General features: G+C 35.1%; 1 pseudogene; it reads left to right on the plus strand.

Moving 5' to 3' along the window:
• The first annotated feature begins 7,028 nt into the window (after positions 1-7,028).
• Positions 7,029-7,632, plus strand: LOC141496556 (high mobility group protein B2 pseudogene; annotated as a pseudogene).
• The last annotated feature ends 1,122 nt before the right edge of the window (positions 7,633-8,754 follow it).

Raw genomic sequence — 8,754 nt, forward strand, 5'->3', positions numbered from 1 at the left:
CTTCACTGGATAGCTGATAATACTTTAACCTCTACATTAACTTCCATGTTGAATATTCTTATATCCATGATATTTCTTATTGCTAGATGATAAAGTCCTTGAGGACAGTTGAATCATTTTTATCTTTCTATTTCTCATGCCTATTATGGTGTCTAATATATTGAAGGTGCTTAATACATGTTGGTTGATTGCTTAATTCAAATAGTCTCCTTTTAACTATGGAAGATTTATTTATTATACTGGAATCAATTCCACTTTTAATAGAGGCACAACACTTTCTTGTAAGGGACAGCTTACTCCTTATTTGATAAGGGTCAACAATTGAAAGCTATTTTGTAAATTTACTCCTATAACTTATTTCCAACTTTAAAACCTCTTATTCTATGAAATCACCTTCTAGCATCAATGGGAGAAATAGCCATCTTTTAATCAAGAATTAAAATACTGGATTATTCACAAATATCAATGCTAGGTTCCTCTAATTCACTCTAATAATCCTGTTTATTAAATTTTTATTCATTGCTAAATCAAATGATTACCCTGGAACTAGGAGACTCTTCAAAAGAAGGTCTCCCATTCTATGCACAAAATTCTGAAATATATTTCTGAAGTAGTTTTTATTTAAATGCTGTCCAATAAGAAACCCTGATTCCATGGGAACTGGATGGCAGTGATTTATGGTTTCTGGTAAAAAACAAAAAACAAAGAACAGAGTAAATGCACCAATTTGATTCATTTGGGTAGAATAGGCTGATATCTGACACTCAGATATTACACAGACCAGTAAGTTTTGAAGGGCTGTAAAATCTGTCATAGGAACAGCAATATATTACCTAGGAAAATTCATGTAACAAATTTGGAAAGACTTGATTTAGGTACCATATCAATTTACAACTCCATTTATAATTTCTAAGTGCCAGAAGCCATTGGAGATTCTCAGTAGGGGAATTTGGTCTATGCATTAAAATGCTATCATTGGCAAGCAGTCTAAATGGGTAGCCCCATCTCTTGTTAAAGGGGAGAAATGCTCTCTCCCACTCACTTGCTCCTAAATTATCATAGCATATGACTCTGTCAGAGTCTAGAAAATAGAATCTGAAATCCAGATGGAGGGAACAGAAATTCACTTCACTTTTTTGGAGTAAAAGTCTGAGGATAACAATTTAGAGATTTAGTCCCTTTACAATTTCATTTTCAAAATGCTGGGCTTAGTGATAAATCATTCTTCTTCCCTATTCCTTTTATAATTCAGTATAAAAACTAGATTTGTTCTTAATTTCTTCAACTAAATCGGCACACAAACTTTTCCTTACTGCCCTCTGATTTTCCAATCAATTTAAGCACTACTACAGATAAAAATGCTAACTGAATTACTAACTAAATTACATTTCCAGAGAACTTTGAGGTTTAAAAATTATTAAATAACATGTTAGTGCTTAGTGAGATTGGATAAATGTGATCACAATATAATTGATGGAGTTCTGGGTTTAAAAATGAAACCACCTTCAGTTCTACTCCCACCTTTTTTGTGTCACTTCATCTTTCTCTTTCTCTATTGTGTTATCTGAAAAATTGGTACAATAATATTAATAGTAACTACCTCACAGGAATGTAAATAAAACAATTGACAAATTTAGCTATTCAAATCCAAAATTATTTTGTGTTTGGCTACTCTGTATTTGATTATTTGCTTTGAATTTATTATGTCTATGTGTATATGTATATTTTTGACATTCTAGTAGCAAATAAGTTTCTTAAAAATGGAGCATTTCCTTTGTATTTGAATCCCCCCTAAGGATGTCTTTGACCTCTAGGAGGCATTTCACAAGTGCTTACTGATTGAATGATCTTAAGACTCTAGATAGATAAATATAAATTAATATTAACAATATCATATTTCTTACCATGCCTCAGCTGCTTCCTCACTCCATTCCTACAGTCCCTTTGCACAATTGCTGAATTTTCCCCCCAATCTCCCTTTTGGAAAATATAAGCTCCTTGAGGGCAACTAGTTCCTGGCCTTCTTTTTGCAGATATTTATTTTCTTAACAAATAGCACACTGCCAGAATAAATGTTTAAGGAACATTTATTGACTGACTGAATTTTATGTCATTTTTTTTTCCCAAAGAAATATTTGACCCAAGGACTTCCAGATGATTTTGAATACTTTGGCTTAACTACTGAGCAAGGTTTTTACTATTTTTATTTTCCTTTAAAACAATTATTCTTTATATTTGCATTTCTTATTAAATGAGAATGATGGCAAGTAGATACTTTCACCTCTTTGCACTGGAATGCTCTACCTCCCTTTGTCTCCTATATCTTCTATAATCCTTAATTTTTTAAAAAGGCTCATCTCTGAGGGGAAACTCTTTCTCATGCTCCCATTTGTTAGGATTCTCTTCTCAAATAATCTGGAACTTATTTATCTATCTAAAAGTTGTAACCCCTAAGCAGCAACCTGTGGATTATGGTTCTTTTGGTTAAGTTTTAAAATTATGTTTTGGTTTTAATTTGCTAAATGATCTCCTGTAGAGCATCTGGAGTTAAGTATCCAGAATAATGAAGATTTGCAAGACTATGATGAACATAATTTGAAGGAATTTAGATATTTAGGTAGAAGATAGAAAAAAATAGACTTTCAAATTACTTAACTTTTTTTTCATCATGGATTCCTTTTGGGTTTTGATGAAGTCTCTGAGCACTTTTTGGAATAATGTTTACAAATAATTTAAGGAAATATTACATTTTAGCTAGAGATCAGCAAAACAAATGATGTATTTTCTCATCTAAGTTCATGGAAATCCTGGAAAATAACCTTGATTCTTTTGGGACACTGAGGACCTCAGACTAAAAACCTCTAGCTTTGCATGACATGATAGAATATTCAAATATATATGAAGAGAGATTGGACTTGACACCAGAAGGAAGAAATAAAGGAGCGGAAGTTTAAAAGAGGTAAAATTTTAAGCTTGTCATCACAAATGTAAGAGAGAAAAAGTGAAATACAAGAAAATGAAACTTACACATAGATAAACAAAAATATTACCCTTAACAACTAGAGTTTCCTCAAAGTAGAATGGACTATTCAAAGAGATAGTAGACTATGTTTCCTGTCTCACTTAATTTCTTCTTTTAAAGGTTAGATTATTGGTTGTGTTGAAGAAGGGAGTTTCATTTATGTCTGCATAAACTAGATTGCTTCTGAGGTCACTTGTCACTGAAATTCTTTGATTCTGCATCTTGCTCAGGGTCATACAATTGGTAAGTGGTTCCAGAACAGAAACACAATTATCCTGAATTTTTGTCTAGGAGTCTTTTCCTTGTTTGGCAAACATTCTTAATATTGGATCTATGATGCTTATTTACCATATATCATATAGTTGATCTCCTTTCTAATTCTATGTGCTTTGTTTTGAAAAAAATCTTCTGAGATTTTTAACCAGAATGCCAAAGGAATTTATAGTATACAAAAAAAGCAAAGAAAAGTTTAAAAACAGCTGCACTATACTCTGCTGAGCAGACCATTTTCTGGTCACAAGTTTATAGGGGAGGCTAATTAAACTCTGAGTAAATACAGTGTACAGATTCCTAAGCATCTCTGCCTGAATTAGCCATTAGCCTTTCAAAGATAAAATCTTTTATAAACCTTTCCAAGTACAATAATATCTCCCTAGTGAACTGAAAATTCAATTTTGCACTTATTGTGCATGGTTAATTTGGATAAAGAATGTGGGTATTGAGGGTGAGGGAACAGTGTTTGTTTTACTGGCTCCTATTTCCTCTGATGCCCTGCTTTAAAGACAGAGAATTGTATTTGGTTGATTTTTTTACTATTAAAACAAACGTTTTTTTTAATCAGCACAAATGACAGAGACTATATCCTCTCAATGGTCTGTTCAACTTCTAGAGAAGTGTGAAAAAGGGAAAAAATGCAAAAATAGCCAAAAGAAGATTGTTTATTCTAATTTTAGGAGGCCTAAGAGATTAGAAGTGTCAGAAAAGTAAGTCTGAATAAGGGAAAAAATAAACAAACAAATAAAAAACCTTGGGAATAGGCAGTGCTTTGGAAAGTGGTGAATTCAAACTCACTAGAATTTTTTTTTAGGTTTTTGCAAGGCAAACGGGGTTAAGTGGCTTGCCCAAGGCCACACAGCTAGGTAATTATTAAGTGTCTGAGACTGGATTTGAACCCAGGTACTCCTGACTCCAGGGCCGGTGCTTTATCCACTATGCCAACTGGCGAACCCTTACCAGAGATTTTCAAGAGAAGTTTGACTGAATGATTAATTTTGAAGTATGATGGAGAGGGAATTCTGGGTCAGGTCTCAACTAGATAATCTCATAATCCCTTTAGATTCTGAAATTTAGTGATTTGTGAAAGATATAAAGGTGATTTCTTCACAAACTTTAAGGAAGAGCAGGCATTTTTAATTCAATGAATCTATCATGTATGAATCATATCTAAGAACTCCAATAAATGCCTAACCCAATGTCTCATGATGGCATAGGAATGACACATGGTTCATTTTTTTTTCAAAAGGCTACACTTGTGGGTTTTGGCAGGTTCATTTATGCTGTACAAATTCCTACTGCAAGCCTGGAAGCAGATTATATGTTCATCATGTAGAGATCAAAAAAAAACTTAGTTCATGGACTTATAGATGTATGTCTTTGCTCTTTATCAGAGCAAAGTCATCAAACAGATATGAAGAAAAGATGAATGAATAGTTTCATCAAAACCCAGAGAGTAGAGAATATTTGGAAAGAAAGTATATTAAAATGTCAAATACCACAGAAAGGTAAAAAAGAATGAAGACTAAGAGAAGACCTTTGGTTTTGACAACTGAGAAAATGCTGGTAACTTTGGAGGGAGCAATTTCCGTTGAATGGTGATCAGAAGTGAAAATGTAAAGGCCTTGAGAAAAGCATAATAGGAGTGGAAATGAGAATAATTTGGAGTATCTCTTCTTTCAGTAGAGACAAAGAATAAGAAGATGGCTATGCTAAGGAGTTTTGAGAAGTGGAGTAGGGAAAAGAGATGGAACACTTGTTGGATAGTTTCAAAAATGAAATAAAATATTCTTATCTGTTGCTGAAGTTGGAAGAACTGAACAGTATAAGGAGAAAGAATGGTTTGGAAGAGTGACAGAGAATGAGGCAAGTAAATGATCAATGTTTTTTGTTTTCAACTATTCTTGAAATTTCATATTGTAGAGAGTTATTGGCAGGAATTTATTTCATCAGTTTATCAAATTGGTTATTTCTTTCCAATTTATTCTGTCAGATTGCCTAGAAACACTGAGGCCTTAAGGACCTTGTCACATAATCAGAATTTGTTGGAGGCCAGATTTGAAGTGTGGTTTTCCTGACTCAGAGGTCAGTTCCTTAACCACTATGTTGTGCTTATTCTCCCTATAGTTTTACTGGAGACACCAACCCTAGGGTCAGGAAGACCTTAGTTCAAATCCAACCTCAGAAACTCGATACTTACTAGTTGTGAGACCTTTAGCAAGTCATTTAACCCCATAGAACCACAGAAACAACAGAAAATCATTATTAATATTGCTACTATTATTTTCCTTCAGTGATACTCAACATCTTGAAATGTGGTCTCTAAATCAGAAAAGAAACAGTTCCTAAAGTCAAGACTGGATTTTATTGAAAGTAAAGTCTGATTAGGGATAAAGGAAAAATAATGGGACATGGGAGATTTCAAGTTCTATAGTGGTCTCAATGGGGAGTTTAGAGTAAATTTAGCATGAGAAAAGGAAAAACAGAAAGTTAGGATTAAAGAATACATTTACAAGTTTCAGTGTGATGAACATAATAAAATTTTAGATAATCAGTGTTTATACAATATGTGACTGTGCATTGTGTGTATGCCTGTGTGTCTGTGTATGAGAAAGAATAAAAATATAATACTGTGGTAAGTGGAGGTGATACTGTCCCCACTACACTCTCTCTGTCTCTCTAGCTCTATCTTTCTCTCTCTGTCTCTCAAGGTTTCTTCACACACACACACATACACACATATATAATATAAATTTTCATAATATATAATATAATAGATATTGCATATATATAAAATAATATGGATAATAAATCTATGAAAGAGAGACAGTATATAGTCTTCCCTCAAGTTATTCTTCACCTCATCCTATTACCCATAATGTTTGTTTTACTCCAATCACACTAGGTTACTGTTTTCATTTCTGTAGAAAGGTTTTAGTTATTTTGAGTTTTACGACTTTCCCCCATTCTTGCTTCTCCCCCACCCCCCGCCCACAGAAGGCATTCTGTAAGTCTTTACATTGGTTCCATGTTATATGTTGATCTAAGTTGAATGTGATGACAGAGAAATAATATCCTTTAGGAAGAAAAATAAAGTATGAGATAGGAAATTTACATAATAAGTTTTTTGGTCTTTGTTTCAAAGTCCATAATTCTTTCTCTGGATACAGATGGTATTCTCCATTGCAAATAAACCAATTGTCCTTGGTTGTTGCACTGATAGAATGAGCAAGTCCATCAAGGTTGAGCATCACTCCCATGTTGCTGTTAGGGTGTACAGTGTTTTTCTGGTTCTGCTCATCTCGCTCAGCATCAGTTCATGCAAATCCCTCCAGGCTTCCCTGAACCATCCCTCCTGGTTTCTAATACAACAATTGTGTTCCATGACATACATATACCACAGTTTGTTAAGCCATTCCCCAATTGAAGGGCATTTACTTGATTTCCAGTTCTTTGCCACCACAAACAGGGCTGCTATGAATATTTTTGTACAAGTGATGCTTTTACCCTTTTTCATCATCTCTTCAGGGTTTAGACCCAGTAGTGGTATTGCTGGGTCAAAGAGTATGCACATTTTTGTTACCCTTCCGGCACATAGATTATTGTTTTCTTATAAAGAATAATGCTTCCCGGGGGAGGGGCTCCCGGGAGGTGGGTTTGGCCGGGAAGCGGGCCGCTCCTGACCCCGGGCCGCCGCTGCTCCTCACCCGCGGGTTGAGACGAGCCGGTCAGGATGGGCAAAGGGCACCCCAACAAGCCGCGGGGCAAGGTGTCCTGTACGCCTTCTTCGTGCAGACCTGCGGGAGGAGCACAAGAAGCACCCGGACTCGCCCGTCAACTTGGCCGAGTTCTCCAAAAGGTGCTCGGAGCGGTGGAAGAGCACGTCTGCAAAGGAGAAGTCCAAGTTTGAAGACCTGGCCAAAGGAGACCAAGCCCGCTATGACCGGGAGATGAAGAACTACGTCCCTCCCAAAGGGGACTTTCAAGAAAGGCAAGAAAAAGGATCCGAATGCCCCCAAAAGACCACCATCTGCATTCTTCCTCTTCTGTGCTGAACATCGCCCAAAGATCAAAAGTGAACATCCCGGCCTTTCTATCGGAGATACTGCTAAGAAATTGGGGCAACTGTGGTCTGAGCAGTCGGCCAAAGACAAACTTCCCTATGAACAGAAAGTTGCCAAATTCAAGGAGAAATAGAAGAAGGATATTGCAGCATATCGAGCCAAGGGTAAGGGAGCTACAGGAAAGAAGGGCCCAGGCGGGCCAACAGGATCGAAGAAGAAGAATGACCGGATGAGGAGGAAGAAGATGAAGAGGAGGAGGAGGATGAAGAGTAAAATTTAATATCCTGCTGTAAAGATTTTGTGTGTGTGTGAAGAAAGTCATTGTTTTGCTAAGAATGTGAATCAAGTGCAGCTCATTGTTAGCTTCAGTATAAAAACTGTACAGCCTTGTGTATAGGTAACCTGAATGATTCTTTGTAGGGAGAACCTCTATTTTGTAATGTAAGTAGAAGCTTTTGAGGGGCCACTCCAGATAGATTTTTAAGCTTCTGATGTTGAATGTTCCTGCATATTTAATGGTTTCTTTTGAATTTCTTGACAATGTATTGTTATAGCACAGTAAAGCCCTAGGAAGTAGTATCATAGCAAATCTTAAGTTTTCTAGACGTTGCATTTTGTTTTTTTAAGATAAAACATTTTGTAATAAAATGATGTACATTAAAAAGAAAGAATAATGCTTCCCTACTTTGGACCTACATTATTTCCTATTACTGGAATAATCTTACTCCCATTTCCACTATTTGCAAATTACTCATCCTACAATGATCACTTTTAATGTTCAGGAAATGTTTTTTTCCCCCAGAAAAAATAATCAAATTGCAAGTAGCTAAAATATTTTATGTCTATGCAATCTTCTTGCTGTCATCTACTGATACCTAGAACACTTCCTTAATGACTTTCTTAAAGTCACTTGTATAGTGATCTTTACCATTATAAATATTTGCTGATGTCATTGGGAATAGTGATATCAATCCAGCATGTCTTTATTCATAATAGTCACTCTCAAAGCTCAATATTATTCAGATTTCTGTTTCTATCACTCTTTCTATTTTTGTCTCTGTGTGTCTCTTACATATTTTTCCTTATTTTCTCTCCTCATCAAGGAAGATCACAATCTTTCAATTCCTTCTTATCCTATATGTTTTTTTTCTGGTTTTTGTCATTCTACAAAGCCTTCAGAGAAGATCCACTTAATAGCATTAAACTCCAAATATTCTTCTCCAATAAAATTTTCCCCGTTCTAATAGATGCCTGAGGACTTGGAAGATATAATTCTCGAATTAACTTAGTTAAATTATCCTATGATTATAGAAACCAAGATTTGATATATCTGTATATATATTTGTATGTGCATATATCATAAAAAAGATTAATTTAAATCCAGCTCTAAAACAG

This window comes from Macrotis lagotis, chromosome 8 (genome assembly GCF_037893015.1).
Source record: "Macrotis lagotis isolate mMagLag1 chromosome 8, bilby.v1.9.chrom.fasta, whole genome shotgun sequence".
In the NCBI taxonomy this organism is placed as follows: domain Eukaryota; kingdom Metazoa; phylum Chordata; class Mammalia; order Peramelemorphia; family Peramelidae; genus Macrotis; species Macrotis lagotis.